The sequence below is a fragment of the Paramisgurnus dabryanus genome, chromosome 12 (genome assembly GCF_030506205.2).
Source record: "Paramisgurnus dabryanus chromosome 12, PD_genome_1.1, whole genome shotgun sequence".
NCBI lineage: Eukaryota > Metazoa > Chordata > Actinopteri > Cypriniformes > Cobitidae > Paramisgurnus > Paramisgurnus dabryanus.
Genome location: NC_133348.1, coordinates 11,562,621 through 11,579,968, shown reverse-complemented (window position 1 = coordinate 11,579,968; position 17,348 = coordinate 11,562,621). Strand labels below are relative to the sequence as shown.

At 38.4% G+C, this 17,348-nt stretch overlaps 1 long non-coding RNA gene across 1 annotated transcript; it reads right to left on the bottom strand.

The window, feature by feature from the left end:
• Positions 1-2,979: 2,979 nt before the first annotated feature.
• LOC135737930 (uncharacterized) lies at positions 2,980-7,161 on the bottom strand. The gene is made up of 4 exons (XR_010528621.2): positions 6,714-7,161; positions 6,514-6,604; positions 3,383-3,477; positions 2,980-3,118 (listed from the first exon to the last, which is right to left on the bottom strand). It is a non-coding gene; the product is annotated as an uncharacterized lncRNA (long non-coding RNA).
• Positions 7,162-17,348: the final 10,187 nt, after the last annotated feature.

Below are 17,348 nucleotides of genomic sequence, written 5' to 3'. Positions count from 1 at the left end.
ATACCAAATGAAAGAACAGACCCTCTGCTTTCAAACAAAAAAACCCGTTTCATCCTACCTTCAGTGGTTCTTTTGTAATCAGCTTTTGAATATGGGTAGGTTTCTGCAAAAACACCACATTTTGAACAAAAAGCAGAGATAATTCCATTTTTGTGACGGACTTTTCATAGAGATCCCATTCAGAGCGATCTTTAAAACAGACACGGACATGCAGCAGCTTGCCATAGGGCAATACTTCCGGGTTTAAAAAGTTGCAGAAGGGCGCCACCTGGTGGATAATAGCGGTATTGCGGAAAGACGGAAAATCTCGTCATTGGCGGGGAAGCGTTTTCTCTTAATTGACGAGATATCTCGTCAATGGCGGTGAAAGAGTTAAAATCAAAAATACATTTTGGTCAAAAAATTATTCAACATTGTCTTCTCTTCTGCGTCTATTGTGAAGCAATGCGTGGGACTAAAGTCACATGACTGCAGTGACGCGGCTGACGTGTTATGTGATGTGCCCCAGCTGTTTTTTTTGTGAGCCTGGGCTTTGTTTACAATCTAACTGTGGGTTCACACCAGCCGCGTTTGAGGCGTCAAATTCATGTCTACCGCATCTAGTTTGCCCCTTGAACATTTTGAGTATACTCTCTTCATTCGCGCGTGAAATTCTAGTCATCAAGAAATTTATGCGAAAATTCGCGTCATGGGAGGGGCTTCTGCGACTTTGCTCACTTCCTGTAATCACGTCACTACTAGAGCAAGCTCCTGATTGGTTAAAGTGATGCGTTTTTCCGCCACATTTTTTAACTTGCGCGTTTACTGCAGCAACGCTCAATTCGCGTGAACTAGACGCGCAAATGGGACGTAATCGCGTCTACAACGTCTCTCTAAATGCCTCATTCGCGCCGCTAGACCTTCAGATGCGCGTCAAAGTGTCTTCACATTGACTTAACATTGAAATCATTTGCGCTTGATGCCTCTATCGCGGCTGGTGTGAACGCAGCATAATGCTATGTACACACCAAACACGGGGCATCGCATTACTCACTCTAGATTACTCGCGGGATTTAACTTTGTGTCATGCGAATTTTTCGCTCGAGTTATATATTTTTAACTTGGGCGAAGACGCGTTTGAGGCGAATAGCGCGTGTTTTTGCAGCAAACGCGCCACCCATATCGCGTCATTTGCATCGTCCTACGTAAGGACGCGTCTGATCGCGTCTTTGCATTGACTTTGTATGTAATCTACTTTGTTGAATCGTTGAACTCGTTGAACTGGCCTCTTATGTGAACCCAAAGTACTGCTATGTACACACCAAACACGGGTCATCGCGTTACTTGCTCTAAATTACTTGCGGGATTTAACTTTATGTCGTGCTAATTTTTTGCACGAGTTGAATATTTTTAACTTGGGCGAAGATGCGTTTGAGGCGAAAAGCGCGTGTTTTTGCGGCAAATATCATATCACGTCATTCACATCGCCCCACGCGAGGACGTGTCTGATAGTGTCTTTGCATTGACTTTGTATGTAATCTACTCGCGCAAATCGTTGAACTCGCTTATGGTGTAAACCCACAGTTAGGGAGACGCACGCTGTAAGTTTGAAAAAAAAAATTCTTGCAAACATGTCTGAGGATAACACGTCATCCACGTCACTGCAGCCACGTGACTTTAGTCTCGCGCATGCGCTTCACAACAAATGCGGAAGAGAAGACAATTCTGAAAAAGTGGTAATTTTTGGACGAAAATTTATTTTTGATGCTTCAACACATTCTAACTGACCCACTGATGTTACATGGACTACTTTGATAATGTTTTTATTACCTTTATGGACATGGACAGTATACCGTACGTAGACATTATTTTCATTTTTGGGTGAACTGTCCCTTTAATGTAAATAATCAATAATGAGTTTTGACCAAGGCGAACTATATTTCTGAAAGTGTACAATTCTCAAAAAAACAAAAACAAATGAAGCCTGCCCCTAACCCCAACATCACAGGGACGAAAGCAAGTTGCACAAAAGCATATGAATGTGTTCGTACAATTAATACGAATTAGCCGCCTCGTAAACAACGAAACATTGTGCGATAGCAGCTTTGACTGTGTTTGGTATCTAATGAAAATCTCTTTACAGTCAGTCTTCACACAAGAGAGTTGCTGTGAGTTTTGGCTGTTAACTTTGAAGCGAAGCGCTATTATTAGCCCGGGAAGGCAAATGAGGACAAGCAGCGAGTCCATGTTTCAGCTCACATGATGAAACGAGAGAGTTTCTCCTCGCATTAATGATTGGAGTCACGACTCGTGTGTTTGTAAGGAGGTCAAACCCAAAAACTAGTTTGTAAAATTTACTCTCAATGATAAATGTGTCACAAGCAAAAGAAGCAAATAATCCGATTATACTATAATACAAATTAGCCACCTTGTAAAATACATACGCCATGATGGTAATGTGCATAAGCCCAAAGTCTATAATTTTTATATAACATATAAAAATATATATATATTTTTATATTTATATATATATATATATATATATATATATATATATATATATATATATATATATTTAACATTATTTTATTTATGTCATTCAAAATATAACCTAGATCTACACTGTTAAGTGTTTTAAGTATAATCAACTTGGATTTACAAGTTTTTTTATCTTGACTAGTGATGAGTTGCTGTAACTTTTTGAATAAAATTAAAATAACTTAAGCTAATTCAACTTTATTTTATAAGTTACAGTACAGCAACTCATCACTATTCAAGATCAAATAATCAAGGTTGAAATGATTATGCTTAAAAATGTGTATGCACATTTTTTACATTGTATAACATGTGAGAGTTACTACAGGAAATCCAAGGTTTTCCGACATACAGTAAATATTTGTATTTGTTGAAGTGAGAGGAATTTTATCTGTACAATCCAATCTGTTATTGTGATACGTGTACGATCAAGCAATTGAGGACAGTTCACTCTTTTAAATGTGTAACATTGACTTTATCTGCGGTTCCTAGAATCCCAGTATCCTATCTGAGCATTCATCCCTGGAGTCGCGCTTTGATCGGATGTTCCAACGGGACACAAATGGGTCTTTGTAAACAGGAGCACAAGCTTCGTGAGTCACATCTAAAAACCAAGAGAATCATGTCACAACATATGACACAAACAACCACTGCAGAGATCACTCACACAAACCCACCCAGAGACCCTCAGGACATTTGACTAACACATGTCGAAACATTGAGCAACAGTGACCTTGTAAACCCTTTGCATTTATATACCTGGAATCTCTGTGTGTAGGTGTAAGTGCGTACATTATAATCCTGACAACTTTCTTTGTATGATGACACATTTGTTAAGACCATACAATCATTGTCATCATTTACTCACCCTCATGTCCTGTATGAGTTTCTTTATTCAGTTGAACAAAACACGAGATTTTTGATAAATGATCAGCCCGGACAAGTTGAATTTTCTTTGTTGCCCTAAAAGAAATAATAATTATTAATGTGAACTAAAACAAGAGTACATTTAATAACTTACAAATTCATGTCATTCCAACCTAATTAAGCAAGTTCAATAAACTTCATTTAGTTACTTTTAGTGTTATAATAAATGACATAATAACACAAAATTTATGACTGACTATAAGTCAGTCATTGTATAAACTTGATTCTCCACATAAACACACAAAACTGGATCAGTGGAGAGAAATACAATAAAATGTGCTGAACAGGGTTCATAAGTAAACACTGATTAAACGGTGACAAATGATAATCAATAATATAAAAGATTTAACCTCTTGGACATTTTATTAACACATTTTTAAGTAGTAAAAATTTTAATCCGTTCTTATTCTGTGAAAAATTACTTAAATAATCAAAATATTCAGGCACAAGGGATTATGGGTATTCCTTACAACAAGTACTGATCAGTTTAAGTTTTTGTCACTTGAATATTTTAGTTGAATTGATTTTAAATGCTTAAAAGTTTAATAAACAATTTTTAAGTTAATGTGCCAAACACAAAATATTAAGTGATATTTATATCATTCTTTAAGTAATGACAATATCTAGATATTCATGGCCATGGTAAAATTTTCATATCAAAAAAAATAAAATGTAAAGTTCTCTTAATGAATAATGAGTTTTTCAAAACAACCCATATTGGCATCTGCATATATAATTAAGTTTGGAGCGTTTAGTTTAGTGTAAATGACAAAGATTGACTTAAGCCACGAGGACGCTGGTGCGGAATTTAGTGTTGCCAGATCTCGTTATTAAAAATCCTCTTTAGATCTAGCAATGTATTGAAATAAATAGTGTCTCAAAATGTTCTTAAAGTCGCCATGAAATGGAAGAGGGGATTGACTTATTTTCCCCGTGGTAACGTATATCTTAGTGAAACCGCTTATGAAATGAAATAAGGCAGGGCTGGATTTGAATTTCTCTATCAAGATCTGATTGGGTCGTGTTGCTAATCACTGTGATGTTCTCCTGGACTCCGCCCACCTGCCATACCATATGACCAGAAGTAAAGAGAGATCGTTTTGAGAAGGGGAGCAGATTTGTGTTTTTGATTAAAGATTATGAGGACAGATGAATTTTTTAAAAATAATAAAGCTCACAGATAAGTCATTTTTGTAAAAAAAAAAAAATACCACAATATTCCAAAACAAATGATAGTTTTACATTTTATTTTCATGGCGACTTTAAGTTAATCTTAAGAAGTACTAAAGACAAATTTGGAATATTAGCTACAAAATTTGTCTGAGAAAGTAGTGGTGCGCGGGGCACAAACTAACGCGCGGGGTTAGTTTTAACACGGACTGTTTACATTGTTGCACAGGGTTGAGCATTTAGTTTTTTCTGTATTGTTTTCACACTGCCAAAAGATGATCTGGTAAATTTTTTCATCATATGTTTTTTTTTTCGGTTTCTGAGTTGGGTGTGTAAGATACCAAAACCAATGCTATGTCATATTAATCAGTGTCTTGTTGACTAAAACATAGCATCGTTTTGAAATCTGTCTGCAACTCTTAACAACTTTTATGGTGGGCTTGAAAATATTTTGACCCAGCGGGGATAATTGTAACGCTGTGTTAACCCCTCAGCACTTACGATATGAAAACCGCTAACGTTAGCGTAATTCTTGCCGTTGTTTTAAATCGGCTACACACGAATGATTGCTGGCTGCCAACAAAATAAATGTGCCTGTCTTATCAAAAATCATGTGTCAAATGTCTTTAATATTGATCGAATAAGGTCATGTCAAAGATTAAAATCATAACGAGTAAGAGAGAGGGTAAGTTGTAACGTTTGCACTTCTGGTTTGGTGTAATTGTCCAAGAATGGTAAGCAAAAGAAACAAACTTCAAATGTTCATTTCTAGCAGAGATGTGTGTGTTGCTTGTGTAAAAATATAATTAGTCAAACTCAAATATTTTTTGAATGATTGAGCCAAAACCAAAAAGTTGTGTCCCACTCTCACCTACATTTATTAGTGCACTTTTCTCACCATGGGATAGCATTTGTTAACTCTTAACACCCCAACTTTGTATTTAACAGAGTAAAAATACACTGACAGAAGTTTCATTTTTAGGTGAACTATCCATTTAATGCCAATGTATAGTAATTGTTCATGTTAGTTCATTAATGTTAACAAGATAACTTTTTGTAAAAGATATCTCTGAGAGTTACACAATATTTTTAAATGCTTTAACCAGAGTCACATTGCTAACCCTTAATCTGTCAATAACAAAGAAAATCTAATTTTGAATTCCGTCAATGTTTTGGAAAAAATAGACACTAAAATCTAAAAAATGTGACCGTAAAGTCCAGACTAAAGTCTCATAATCTCATCATTAGATTTGGAGCATCAAAGTTAGATTTTTCTCATTGACATGAGCTGAGTTTTCACAGACAGGTTCACACATCTGTAATTGAAATGTTGTCATCTTTTGCAAAACAGTTTATAGAAAAAAAACCTGTTTTAACTCTTGGTTGGCAGATCATCAGTCATAAATACTGAACATATTTGGTGCAATGTCTTTTGAGGTCAAGAAGAACAAGAATCAGCAGTTTTGACAGCCTGTAAGCTTTGCGTCTTATATATTCCCCTATAGAGAAGCTCTTGTTTTGTTCTGGCTCATATAGATGAACGACTTAATGTTTTCCTCCTCTCTTCACGTGAAGAACACAGAGTCCCATAGATCGCTCATCTCACTACGTCAATAAACCGTTTAACCTTTACTTAAGGTGCACTTCTGTTTTCTTAAGCAGGCAGATGTCAAATTATTACCCTGACCCTGTCGAATGTTTTCTCTAGGGGGTCAACCCAGGTCAACATTTTGACAAACTGCAAATCTGTTGCTGACTTGAAGCTTTTCTGTTGAAGGTATTTGCATGCCTTATCCATATGTGTATGTGTTAAACCTGTTATTTGTTTATTGATGTACAGTATCAACATTTGAATCATACATTTAGTGCAAAGAAAGAAAAAATGCTGTGATGTATACTTACAATTTTACTTTAGTTTCATCTTTTGTCTTCAGTTGCTTCATTCCAAATGTAATTATTTATTTTTTCTTTAGATTTTGGGGAGAAATGTGACCTGTAAACACACAGCGGTGATTCATACTTTACAGTACATAAACATAAGAAAAAAATAAAAAAATGGAAAAAAACGTATATATAAAAGTATATTATATCTGTAACCATACCAGTCAATGACACCAGCAAATATTTACAGATGATATCATGGCCTTTATCCTAGTATGCAGTCTTCATGTACCGGGTTACAGAAGTATATCATGATAAAAAATATTCAAGACCAGAAAAAAGTATACAAATTTTCCAGTGGCATTAAAGACTAACTATGACTAACTAAGTTCACAACCTCACTCCTCAGTCACGTATTATGTTCAGGTTAATATATCTGAGCGTTCGGTGTGGTTGTCCTTACGTGTCCCTTATAGTAGAGCTGAGTTAACAAAGCTTAACTATTCAAATGAATATGCAAACGTAACCTTGACCTCAGGTTAGTGACTGTTTTCTCCTCTATTACTCTTCAGGGTCCGGTGTGAATGACCAGCAGCACAAACCTCTTCGTTTCTCGTTTATACTAACACATATTTCTACAAACATGACACAACTAAAAGTTTTAACAGGAAATGTAAGTTTGCTAAATCACTATGAGATCTCTGACCCTCACTATTCAACCCAGTATCACGAAATTACACACCTATAGTCACGTAAATTTGTGAGTCTTTTCCGTGACACTGACACGTTTACATGAACATATCACGTATTTCTGTTTACGTGACAATGACACACAACTGTTTTGTCCTATTTTCTTACCATTGTTGCTTTGGTTTAGGGTTAGATTTACATAAAATGACATTCTTGCCCAAACCCAACTCTAACCCTAATGCCAGACGACAATGGTTTAAAAATCAGAAAATAAAAAAACAAATCAAGGAAATAAAGAAATAAACCAATACTTAAAGTGACATCCTAACGCAAACACCAAATCTAACCCTAAACCAACGCGACAATGGTGTGAAAATAGGAAATGATCTGCTGCTTCATTCCTTGTTTACTGTTATATACCCTTACCTAAAGGATTATTAGGAACACCTGTTTAATTTCTCATTAATGCAATTATCTAATCAACCAATCACATGGCAGTTGCTTCAATGCATTTAGGGGTGTTGTCCTGGTCAAGACAATCTCCTGAACTCCAAACTGAGTGTCAGAATGGGAAAGAAAGGTGATTTAAACAATTTTGAGCGTGGCATGGTTGTTGGTGTCAGATGGGCCGGTCTGAGTATTTCACAATCTGCTCAGTTACTGGGATTTTCATGCACAACCATTTCTACGGTTTACAAAGAATGGGGTGAAAAGGGAAAAACATCCAGTATGCGGCAGTCCTGTGGGCGAAAATGCCTTGTTGATGCTAGAGGAGAAAGCTGATAGAAGAGCAACTTTGAGTGAAATAACCACTCGTTACAACCGAGGTATGCAGCAAAGCATTTGTGAAGCCACAACACGCACAACCTTGAGGCGGATGGGCTACAACAGGAAAAATTGGAAAAAATAGGAAAAAGAGGCTACAATTTGCACGAGCTCACCAAAATTGGAGAGTTGAAGACTGGAAAAAATGTTGCCTGGTCTGATGAGTCTCGATTTCTGTTGAGACATTCAGATGGTAGAGTCAGAATTTGGCGTAAACAGAATGAGAACATGGATCCATCATGCCTTGTTACCACTGTGCAGGCTGCTGCTGGTGGTGTAATGGTGTGGGGAATGTTTTCTTGGCACACTTAAGGCCCCTTAGTGCCAATTGGGCATCATTTAAATGCCACGGCTTACCTGAGCATTGTTTCTGAGCATGTCCATCTCTTTATGACCACCATGTACCCATCCTCTGATGGTTACTTCCAGCAGGATAATGCACCAAGTCACAAAGTTCGAATCATTTTAAATTGGTTTCTTGAACATGACAATGAGTTCACTGTACTAAAATGGCCCCCACAGTCACCAGATCTCAACCCAATAGAGCATCTTTGGGATGTGGTGGAACGGGAGCTTCGTGTCCTGGATGTGCATCCCACAAATCTCCATCACTGCAAGATGCTATCCTATCAATAAGGGCCAACATTTCTAAAGAATGCTTTCAGCCCCTTGTTGAATCAATGCCATGTAGAATTAAGGCAGTTCTGAAGGAGAAATGGGGTCAAACACAGTATTAGTATGGGGTTCCTAATAATCCTTTAGGTGAATGTATACTGAAAACTTAACACAGTTTTAATTAGACAATCAACTTACTTCATTGTTCATAATGAACATGTAATAATGAATTATGTAAGGAAAATTTAAAATAGAAATTAGGACCTAACTGCGGTCTTTGGATGGTTGTGGTTGGGGCCTACGCAGAGTGACATCTGAAAACACCAACAGATTGTCTCACTGGTGAGGTTTACAGGAATTGAAAAAAGAGTGGGCAAATTTTTAGGGTGGTTGTGTACACAAACGAGGGACACACAATTATGCATTTAAAAAGTGAATTCCTCATATTAGATGACCTTTAAACATAACAAATGATCTTGTTATCCATTGACTAGAGATGTGCTTGTTCTTCCGATCAGCGATTTATCTTTTACACCATTTAAATGATTGAAGATTGAAACAGAAGATTGATATATTCACAATACACAGCACATATCCCGATGGTTTAAGCATAACTTGTTGCTTGAAGAATTTATAATGTGAGAAATCTCTGAGTAATGGTGAGATAAAGTGCGGATGCTTCATCACCATGGAAACAACAGAAATGATTACACACACGAGCTTCGCTTCACATACTGTAGAGAGTTTACTGAAAGCCATCAGCATCAGATAAATATTTGAGTTTTACAAAGAGAAGAGACATCCAGCAACAACAAAGATGGTCCATCTTACAGGACGTTAAAAGCAGAAACATACAGACATGTTGATACTGAGTGTGATGGTTTATCTTCCGTAGAAGATCTTAATGAATCCTGTGGCAAGGTTTGCATGAAAATAAATCATGTGATGACTAAGTATTTAGCCAAACAAATCTACTCTGACTTCAGAAGACATATGGTTGACTTGTATAATGCTTTAATAGCGAATGCCACTAGACTTAAAAGGGCTACGGTACGTGAAAGATCTTTTAAAATCCTCATTTTGGAAAACATAACATGATGAGGGTGGGTAAATATGGACAGAATTATGGACTTTTACAAGATGTAATATAAGTCTCAGGTGTGCCCAGAATGTGTCTGTGAAGTTTAAGCTCAAAATATCCCACAGATCATTTATTATAGCATGTCTAAAATGACCCTATTTGGGTGAAAGCAAAAACGCCCTGTTTTAATGTCTGTACCTTTAAATGCAAATGAGCTACAGCTCCTCACTCTCTTGCAAACAGACAGTAAGCGCTTTTAGTTAAAATAGTTCTGATTAATACAGTCTGAGACAATAGTATCTATCAGACAGAGTAAAACTCGCTAAGGGTGGAAACTATGGTAATGCAGGACTGTAAGTGGGCGGGGCTTTAGCAATGTGACCTCACATTGATAAGAGAAACAAAACGATATGTCTAATGAGACCGCTTTGGTTTAATGGGAATTTTTTGCATCACACACATTATGTCCAAACACCTTGTAAAAGTGGATTTTGCATAATGGGTGCCCATAAAACGATAGTTCTCACCAAAATGAAAATGGTCTTTATTTGTGTTCAGCAGGACAGAGAAACGTATATAGGTTTGAAACACTGAGTAAATGATGGCAACATTTTCATTTTTGGAGTGAACTCTGTTAAATAGTTTAGGTTTTAATTTCATCTTGACTTTAGAGTTAAAGGCTTTGTTCACGGCACAGCATTACAACATTTTACAGCTGTCATACTGAAACTTCGATTTACCCCAAACTAGGGTCGCGGGCGGGAAACCAAATATTTTAGGTGAAAAGCCCAAAGCTCTCTGTGTGAAAACAAAAGTCATTCTGGTTCAAATAAAAGCATCCATAATAAAGCACATGGTAAGGGAGGCAGCTTTGAAAATATGGTATTGATTGCTGTTGTGCATTTGAACATTTCACCTGAGATATAAATGATATATGTTAGATCTGTTTCTCTGGGTTTGTGTTCTAGGTCTCGTCTGGTCTCTGTGTCTTCGGCTTCGTCCTCAGCTGAACTCAGTGCAGAGGTATACGCCTGTCAGACAAAGGAGCTGCTCAGGAACAGAACAGAAAACCGCAGGGTACGCAAGGATGGCCAAACTACGGTGATGTTGCTTATCTGTGGCCAACCGAGCGTTAGCGCCTCCCCGCTGAGCGACCCGCGGGCGAGAGAACAGACGCACAACATGGGCATGAAGACGCTTTCATGTCCTGCAACAGTTTAAAGCTAAGCAGGTAAACAAGAGTGTTTTACAAAGAAAACACAGCTTGGTGATAGGCTAAATGAGATCAACCAAAAGTTATTTACTTAAAACATAGCCAGAAGAATCTATATAACTTATGCACTATGTTGCAAGTCTTATGAAGACTCCACAGAGTAAGGATCAGACTTCTCGTTAGCTGAGAGCTTCGATCTGACTATTTGTAAGTCCAGAATGTATGTTGGACTGCTCGTCAGTCCAGAGCAAACATCAGACTATTTGTGAGTCCAGAGCGTAGATCGAAGTATTCGTGAGTCCAGAGCGTAGATCGAAGTATTCGTGAGTCCAGAGCGTAGATCGGAGTATTCGTGAGTCCAGAGCGTAGATTGTATTTGTCAGTCCAGAGCGTAGATCGAAGTATTCGTGAGTCCAGAGCGTAGATCGGAGTATTTGTGAGTCCAGAGTGTAGATCGAAGTATTTGTGAGTCCAGAGCGTAGATAGTATTTGTCAGTCCAGAGCGTAGATCGAAGTATTCGTGAGTCCAGAGCGTAGATCGGAGTATTCGTGAGTCCAGAGCGTAGATCGAAGTATTCGTGAGTCCAGAGCGTAGATCGGAGTATTCGTGAGTCCAGAGCGTAGATTGTATTTGTCAGTCCAGAGCGTAGATCGAAGTATTCGTGAGTCCAGAGCGTAGATCGGAGTATTCGTGAGTCCAGAGCGTAGATTGTATTTGTCAGTCCAGAGCGTAGATCGAAGTATTTGTGAGTCCAGAGCGTAAATCTGAGTATTTGTCCGTCCAGAGCGAAGATAGGAGTATTTGTGAGTCCAGAGCGTAGATCGAAGTATTTGTGAGTCCGGAGCATGGATCGGAGGATTCGAGAGTCCAGAGCGTAGATAGTATTTTTCAGTCCAGAGCGTAGATCAAAGTATTTGTGAGTCCAGAGCATAAATCAGAGTATTCGTCAGCACGCCCGCCGACAGGGGGGGACAAACGGGTCTGTTGTCCCGGGCCCAGGGTGGGGGGGGCCCAGAGGGGGGCCCAGAACCGGAACTTATGGAATAATTGTTAAAAAATAAAGAAAATATTTGATTCATCTGATTTCAAGTTCAGTACGGTCAAATTGTCCGGTCAGACTCAGCACATGTCCGGTGCTCAGAAAAGAAAAGAAGAAAATATAGGACTTATAGAGGAAAATAGAATTTCTAATTCTCCCCATTAGGAATCTGTGACCGCAGATATAGTCACTGCATCGCGTGTGTTTGTGAGTAGAAGTCTGTGCTGTTTGCTGTGAGGTTTTTATGAGAGAAAGCACAAACTATTTAATATTTAATATGTAAAACTTGAATTTGAAATAAAACTTACCGCGGATAAGTTAATGAGCTCTCTGTCGTCTCTATTGCTAAGTGACGTGACAATTATTTATTATTTCAAATCCGTTTACAAGATAAATATACATTGTGTTGTTAAACAGATGAAATTATTTTGATATAGGCTACATTCATTATGAGAAGCCTTTTCTTTTTACTGTTACACTGTAGACAGTAATATATGTATTTTATATAAAACTCTATGGTCGTGACAGCACATTATCCATTAGGCTATCTGTTGGTTCATGTTGGTCCAGTTTAATTCAGGGTAATCCTTTAATAAAATGTAATTATAAAATATTTTATTGTTTTGTAATATTCACAGCGCACATTCTCTCAGATCGTTTTAAAACATTTTTAATTATTCTGCAAAATTCCGCATAGATTTTGCAAAAGAAATCCGCAGAAATAGCAAAAAATAACTCCTTACACAGATTCCTTACACAGCTGTACTACTCTTGCAGCAATTAAAGCAGTTCAGATTTTTTTTAAATGGCAAAATAGTTATATTTCTTTTTTTATTTACATTTTAGAGTATTTTGTTTGTTAAAGTTTTTTATGATAGCCAACAAGCGGTTAGCAGCCGACAGCAAGTTGACGACATGTTTGATGAATTGAACTCTCAAATCAACACTTCACTTGCCTATAATAACAACTATATAAAATATATATTTTCAGCATATCACAGTGTTAGTTTAAACGTTTATTATCAACACACACTATTTTTAAAAAGCGGAGGCAGGTTGCTCTGCTGCTCGCAGCTGCAACGGGTGCAGAAATAAAAAAATGAAAAGGGCTATAGCTACAAAACGAAACGAAATAAACATGAAACCGAATAAACATGCAACCTGCCTTATCTTACAACTTCGCTATGCATATGTCTTGGATGCTGTTTGCATAGATTATGCGCAGTATCAAAGGTTTTAAACTAGTCCTCCATTAATATTTTTTCCCGGTGCGCTGAAGGTCCTGCTGTTAAATACGCAACAGCTGCATTGTAAATGTGTGGCTGGCTGTGCTTATAGCGGACTCGTGCTATAGGTTAAAAGTCTTACTACGTTTGGTTGCAATCATCGTCTGTCAAAAGGTTATTTTAATTAAATTGAAAAATATAAAAAGATGGAGAAGCCTAAATAAGCCCGAGGTCCGCCCGCGTATCAGCTGTGACGTTAAAATTGGCCCGAAACCCGACCCGAGGGGTGTAAAAAGGTCGGGCCTCGTTGGGCTTGGGCTGAAATGCAGGGCTCCACCCTCAGTCTCCACCCTCAGTCGCATTCATTGAGAAAAATCTAATGCCTGCTCATCATGAAAGCTCTTTACAAAATAAAATCCCTTTGGGGCTTTGGTTCAAAGGCGTGCATGTTTGGAGAAATATTGATTGATTTTATATGTTTACTTCAAATTTCTAAAGAGAGGAGTAATATTTATTCAATTTTTAGTCCAAACACAGCATATTATTAGCTGAAGTTGTTTTACTGATATTTCCAATAGTCTGTTCATAATTCATACATGATTATATTATATTTTGCGTCAGTATACAGTGTCAGTACTACATTAAACTACTATATAAATGTTTTATACAATGTATAATATGCAATATTCGTGGGTCCTGAATCTGATAATGCCAAATGTCTTGTTACCAGTAAAAAGTAAGTGGGGGGGCCTCCAAGATTATCTTGTCCCGGGCCCAGGCAAGACTGTCAGCTGGCCTGTTCGTCAGTCCAGAGCAAAGATTGGAGTATTTGTGAGTCCAGAGCGTAGATTGGAGTATTTGTGAGTCCAGAGCGTAGATTGGAGTATTTGTGAGTCCAGAGTGTAGAACGAAGTATTCGTGACTCCAGAGCGTAGATTGGAGTATTTGTGAGTCCAGGGCGTAGATCAGACTATTCGTGAGTCCAGCAGTAGATTGGAGTATTTGTGAGTCCGGAGCATAGATCGGAGTATTTGAGAGTCCGGTGCATAGATCGGAGTATTCGAGAGTCTGGTGTGTAGATCGGAGTATACGTGAGTCAGGTGCGTAGATCGGAGTATTCGTGAGTCCAGAGCGAAGATATGACTATTTGTGAGTCCAGAGCATAGATTGGAGTATTTGTGAGTCCGGAGCGTAGATCGGAGTATTCGTGAGTCCGGAGCGTAGATCGGATAATTCTTGAGTGCAGTGCGTAGATAGGAGTATTCGTGAGTTCGGAGCGTAGATAGGAGTATTTGTGAGTGCAGTGCGTAGATCGGAGTATTCGTGAGTCCGGAGCGTAGATACGAGTATTTGTAAGTGCAGTGCGTAGATCGGAGTATTCGTCAGTCCAGAGCGCAGATCGGAGTATTCGTCAGTCCGGAGCGTAGATCGGAGTATTCTAGATCGTAGTATTCGTGAGTCCGGAGCGTAGATCGGAGTATTTGTGAGTCCGGAGCGTAGATAGGAGTATTCGTGAGTGCAGTGCGTAGATAGTATTTGTCAGTCCAGAGCGTAGATCGGAGTATTCGTGAGTCCAGAGCGTAGATAGTATTTTTCAGTCCAGAGCGTAGATCGAAGTATTTGTGAGTCCAGAGCAAATATAGGAGTATTTGTGAGTCCAGAGCGTAGATTGGAGTATTTGTGAGTCCTGCAGTAGATTGGAGTATTTGTGAGTCCGGAGCATAGATCGGAGTATTTGAGAGTCCGGTTCATAGATCGGAGTATTCGAGAGTCTGGTGTGTAGATCGGAGTATACGTGAGTCAGGTGTGTAGATCAGAGTATTCGTGAGTCCAGAGCGAAGATATGAGTATTTGTGAGTCCAGAGCATAGATTGGAGTATTCGTGAGTGCAGTGCGTAGATCGGAGTATTCGTGAGTCCGGAGCGTAGTTCGGAGTATTTGTGAGTCCGGAGCGTAGATCGGAGTATTTCATGAGTCCGGAGCGTAGATCGATGTATTCGTGAGTCCGGAGCGTAGATCGGAGAAATTCGTGAGTGCAGTGCGTAGATTGGAGTATTCGTGAGTACGGAGCGTAGATAGGAGTATTTGTGAGTGCAGTGCGTAGATCGGAGAATTCGTAAGTCCAGAGCGTAGATTGGATTATTCGTAAATCCAGAGCGTAGATCAGAGTATTTCTGAGTCCAGAGCTTAGATTGGATTATTCGTCAGTCCAGAGCGTAGATCAGAGTATTTCTGAGTCCAGAGCTTAGATTGGATTATTCGTCAGTCCAGAGCGTAGATTGGATTATTCGTCAGTCCAGAGCGTAGATCAGAGTATTTCTGAGTCCAGAGCTTAGATTGGATTATTCGTCAGTCCAGAGCGTAGATCAGAGTATTCGTGAGTCCAGAGCGTAGATCAGAGTATTCGTGAGTCCGGAGCGTAGATCGGAGTATTCTAGATCAGAGTATTTGTGAGTCCGCAGCATAGATCGGAGTATTCGTGAGTGCAGTTCATAGATCGGAGTATTCGTGAGTCTGGAGCGTAGTTCGGAGTATTTGTGAGTCCGGAGCATAGATCGGAGTATTCGTGAGTCCGGAGCGTAGTTCGGAGTATTCGTGAGTCCGGAGCGTAGATTGGACTATTCGTGAATACAGAGCACAGACTATTTATGAGTCCAGAGCATGGATCAGACTCCCAATATTCCAGTTGTTGAGTAAAATATTTCTCATCTCCAGCAGGGAGTTTTGTGAGTGTGTCAGGAATACACACAGGCCACACAAGCATCAACTAAATTAGGTTTAGCTGGGCCTCACATTTACCTTGTTGATGCTGTTATGTATCTTCTGTGCACAATAGACTTCATTCTGCAGAATAATGAGATTTGATGAATGCCCTGGCCTTTGCCTTTTATAACACTCTGTGATTATGTCGAACCAGAGTAACATTATTACTGCGTTTCCTTTGCCCCATTTTTAATTGTAATGTTGGACAAAAAAAAATGGAAAAGTGCTTTTTGCTGACCAATAATTTTGTGGGGTTTGAGGTATAGAGGGCTGTACATTGCAGCAGAACATTTTAATGGATTCATAAGCTCATGAAGAAACACTGTCAGAAGTAAATTAGGCTGTTTTGTTTTCAGACTGTAAGCTACCCAGGTTCTTTAGACGCTTGTATAATTGCACAGTGTTCTTGTTGCATAAGAAGGTGGGGGTGCATGCCGGGTTTAATTATAAAGAAAAGAACAAAAGAAACATTGAGGTGTTATTGTCGAGTCTCAGAGCAAGTTAATTCCTAGAATGAATTTTTCCCAACCATATGCCGAACCGACCCTGGCAAAGCTAAACACACATGCATTTTCAATTTACTATTTGTTCAAAAAAATCCTACAAAAGCAAAAGTGAAAGTAATTGTATGCATGAGTGAATGTAATGATTTAGCTTTGAAGGCAAATCAACATCAGGCTTAACATAGAAACACTGATTATAGATCAATGCAGAGTATATACAAATTATACAGCAGACAGTATGCTCCACACAGAGATCTGATCTTGAGATACAGTTTTTGTCTGTGGTACACATGCATACAGTTTCGGAAAAAAGCTTTGCAGCGATGTTGCCAGGGTTCTTATAGATTTATGTTAAGTCTGTTTTATGCATCAACAGGCCAAAAGAGAGTCATACAAACTTTAGAAAAAGATGCATGTTTTAAAAACAAGTAATATTTTAAAAAGTGAATGCCTTTTTTGGTTGCACATTGAAGTGGCATAACTGTTTGTTTTGTAAATATAGTGCCATGCTCACAATTAAATTAAATCTACTTTCACAAACAGTTAGGGCAGACACGTTATGATGACACAAACACCAATGAAGTACCTCAAAACTTCATATGATGTCTTTCAGAGCTTAATGATAAATTAAGTTGCGTTACCTGCAGCTGCCGCTAGATGGCCCCATTAAACAGCAGATGCGCAAACTCCATATAAAGTTACATAGAATAGACATTGGACATATAGGCCTACTAAATGCATTACTTTACTTAAAAGATACTGCTAAATGCCATTTGTGTATTTTCATAAGGCAAAGTGAATAGGATTTTTAAATATAAGGACAACAAAAATGATCCTGTGAATTTAAATTAACTATATATATACACTCATCTAAAGGATTATTAGGAACACCATACTTAC